The following is a 4,639-nucleotide window of genomic DNA, read 5'->3' on the forward strand; positions in this document are numbered from 1 at the left end:
TGTTTTTTGTATTGTAATTACACCAGTGATTAATAGACGGAAGTAATCGCCTGTATATTAAAAGAGAGAGAATATTGATGAACTTACGGTACGCAGACGTGGTTGCTAACTATGGGAATTATGAGAAAGCTCATGGTCGCTCAGAGGGCAATCGGAGGGCTATTGTGAAACTGAAGTGGCAGTGGGCAGGGTACATAGTTCGACGGACAGATGGCCGTTGGGGCAGTAAATTCTTCGAATGGCGACCACGTACTGGAAGAAGCAGTGCTGGTAGGCCCCCCACAAGATGGACCGACTATCTGGTCAAGATCGCCGGAATACATTGGATGAGGCCAGCGTAGGACCGATCGTCGTGGAAATCTATGGGGGAGGCATTTGTCCAGCAGTGGACGTCATCCGGCTGATGATGATGATGAATCACCTACACATCGTTCACATATAATGTGTGTGTGACGCAAAGACCTAATGCGGTTACACAACGAACGACGGCGAAAGGACTAGAAGTAGCATCGGTGAGACGGGAGGTATTTCGCTAGTTTTCGTTCAGCATTATTGTACAATTCGAAACTAGATAAGAGCTTAATGAGACTGCCCATAACACCGTATGATACTGACCGTTCTAGGATAGTGTCTGACAAGAAATATTATTGTATATACTAAAGCCAACGAGTAGAGATAAAAAATAATGTAAACAAACGGACCGTTACTGAGTTACACTGGGGAAGCGATACACTATAATCTCTGTCCTTATCAATCGAACGCAGTAATGGCGTTGTTGGTGCCATGTTTAATTTGCTCATTTCGGAACGAACTTGTAACTGTCATCGTCCACGTCAGTTGTCAAGTTCTCATTTCCACTCCCCGCTTCCTCATCCCTCCTACCGCACCCCGTGCTCTCTCCCCCTACCTTGTCCGGCACTCTCTCGACGGTGGATCACGCGCTCACAACCTTGCGCAGCACTTCGCGAACCGCGTATTTAAGTAATGACATTACATTACGCGGACGCGCCACCTAACTACCACACAAAGAAAGGATTTATTTATTATTTGATTCCCCCGGGGGCTGCAGAGGAGTAACAGCATTAATCAGGTCGGCCCCCTCCGTCCCTGTATATCTCTTCTCACCAGCACACCCAGGCGTCAGTTGGTCGACGACAGCTGTCGTTGCGGGTTTTCTGCAGTTGTCAAAATTTGGTCCTCCATTTTGTGAACAAGTTCATTCCTGTTTCGTTTGCGTTCGAAGTGATACGTACTTTTTCGTTTCCGTATTTACTTAGTTTTTGTTATTATTAATCCGTTACTATTGATTTTTGCCGTCGTTGTGAGTGTTTGTTGATTTTAATTATGGAATCACAGCCTGGCAGTTTACATCTTTTGAAACTGACAACCTTCAACCAACACAATTCTTATCAATTTTAAAAAATACCGATAAAAATGTTTTGAACCCCTGAAAGTTTGAGCCAATGTGCACTAGTACGCTCCATCACTGATGGACGGAGCGGCAATAGACAACAATAATTATCCTAGTATACGTTACAGGGTTAGTACACTGTCTCATATTTCTTTCCTAGAGTTTCTACGTTAGGAACACAAATCTTATATAAATCGACAGTAGCCAGTAGCGATTGTAAACGATATGTTGTGATCATTACCAGTCCAATGAGCATTCAGAATCCCGAGCCCGCTGACCTCAGTTCGTTGACTGAATTGTTCGCTTTTCGAATACATAGGTATTATCTCCCTTACAAATAAACTTTTCCGAATGTCAAGCAGCCTTGCAAATAAACGCGGGAAATGTTATACGTCCGAATAAACCTATACATTTTGCATATTCTTGGTTTATTCTCAAATATTACTTTATACCAAGTTTATTTGTTAGGCCCTATAAGTCTACTAGGTTATAGAGTCAATGTTTGTAAATTATACACCTGTAGATCATAAAATTGTTTTTATTTAAAGCTAGCCACATACATGAATTATATTATTATCTAAACGCGTACAAAATATACAGTCTTCATTAAAAATATTCTACTTAACCTGCTACTTATAAAGAAATAGCCGATGGCACTGTACAATGTAAGCCTCAAAATATATGACACATCCAACGTGTACATCTCACTATATAAATAAAATATCTTTATTAGACTTTTTAAATAAATTTATGCTCCCCATATCTATATAATTGCAATCATTTATATAATAAAGCTTATTTTTTAAAAGAAAACCTGATTCCATGAAAATTCAAATCATGTAGGTACGTAAACGGCGTGATGGTACTACATAAATAGTTAACAACAGAACTCGAAAAGATAAAAACAATGGAAATCACTTTATCGAAGAGAAACAAACAAAACTATTTTCCCATGATTTGTTGGATTTTTCTGATGATAAATAAATATTTTTATGTTTGAAAATAATTGAAATACATATTTACTTAACAACTATACCAAAATACTAATTTATTTTGTGTCTAGTGATAGAAATGTCGAGATATAAAAAATAGCCTCGATATAAATAAATAAATACATATTTAGATTATCATACATGTACAACTTTAGTATTGTAAGTATAAAAATCGAGTGTGTATATATTTGTAGTAGTATTATAGATATTGTACAAAAATATATTTAATTGAATGCGATTCAGACAGTTACGTTCATTGAATCGAATTCAGGGTGACCACACATTCATATACCTACTTGTGAATTAATTTTTTATATGATTGCACAAAATCGTTTTAAATTTAACGACTTATTTACAACTTAATTAATATTATGCTTTACAAATATGTTTTAGATACCATCATTGGTTTAGATTTTAAAACAGCAGGTACTCTAATTTCATGCATTCAAGTCCTATATCGTAAGGCCCGGTATCCACCAAAGCGGAGAGGAGATAAGCCGCGAAGCTGCCAGGTTATTTCCACCAAAGCGGAGAGGAGATGTGAGCTGTGCGAGCTCGAAATCCGTCCAGTGATGACTACGAAAGGAAGACGTCATCACGTCCGTCTACACGCATCTCCACCTCCTGTCGCGCCGCTTAAACGCTGGACGCGGCACAAAATTCTATGAGACATCTCCTCTCCTCTCCGCTTTAGTGGATACCGGGCCTAAGAGTTGAGCTGCAACAATTGTACAGTAAAACCCATCACGTAAATTGGCTAGATACAGTATTAAAAAAGTTACATAAAAGATTTTAACTACACTCATTCTTTAAATCCTCTTAAATATTCTAAAACAGTTAGCTTATTGCCAACATTAAAACACCCAATGTCCTATTAACTATTACATCATCCAAACGAGTGTTATAGTCATACATCATCCGTTTTCATAATAACACTCTGACTGGCTTTTTTAATGTTAGCAGTTAGCTAACTGTTTCAGAATCTTTTATAGAGGATTCATATTGTGGGTGTAGATAAAGTCTTGTATGCAACTGTTGGTAATTAGGCATTAAAACACTCATGTGATACTATTATCCTAAACCCACATTCGTTATAATACCCCTTATTACACAACAGCGACTTCGAAACCAGTACCGTACCTTTAACTTATTACTAAGTAGTGTCCACTGTTGCTTCCAGCTCCGCTTTTCTATTGGATCTACTTTCTCTCTACCATATAATCCATACAGTTTCATTTGATTTCGGGACATTCCTACGAGATTCTCTATAAACTATGGCATGTTTAATAAATGGTTTTATCAAACTAAAAACTTATGATCGACTCGTAATTACAAATATCAATTTTACTTAAGAAGAAAAACTATTCATAATTCGTTGTTAATCTATCTATTTTAATTTCGCATAAATTATACCAATTTAAGGAGGATATAAATATAGTAACACGATGAGAAAATTACTGAAGGTTTTTAAAATTAACAAAACGAGAGGAACTCATTGAACAAGAGGATGCCATTTTGTATTTAAATCATTAATTACAAAATGGCGCTAGAAGTAGTCGTGATAGCGATATCAATTTAGATCAGTTCACATAATCGAACATTTATAGAAAACGGATAATATTTCCTTTGAGAATACTTAACTTTTTGTTTTGACAAAAATTCTAATAAGTAACTGCACTGATTGTGCTGAACATTTAATGTGTAAATGAAATGGTGCAATCTTAGATCAATTATACGTCTAGACCAATGACGTTCAATACATATGGACATATCATTCGCAGTCTGATAACGGAACGGCAACAGTGTGCTTAAAGACAATGTAAGCACACTTTTCTCCTCAGTCGTGTGTCCACTGTGTATCAATCAACAAGCCTAAGTGTACTATAAAAAGTGCTTAAATAATGCCTTAACGACTCAAAAAAAAAGGATGGTGAGACTTATTATCGGTTAGGTTATTTTATTATATAACATTGATATGATCGAACAAGTCCAAAAACAATTCTTTAGACATTTGTATAAGACGCAATATGGATACTATCCATTTATGTACCCAACACTCTTTTTACAAGGACATCTGAGCTTTGATTCACTGCAGTTACGTAGGTACGTAGCTCTTACTAAGTTTGTTCTCAAAATAATTCGGGGCAGAGTGGACTGCGTATACTTATTACAACGTTTGTTGCGTTTCTTTGTACCGACCTCGTACTTACGCGCGCGGCGACACGCACTATGCACG

Source organism: Leptidea sinapis, chromosome 3 (genome assembly GCF_905404315.1).
Source record: "Leptidea sinapis chromosome 3, ilLepSina1.1, whole genome shotgun sequence".
Lineage (NCBI taxonomy): Eukaryota > Metazoa > Arthropoda > Insecta > Lepidoptera > Pieridae > Leptidea > Leptidea sinapis.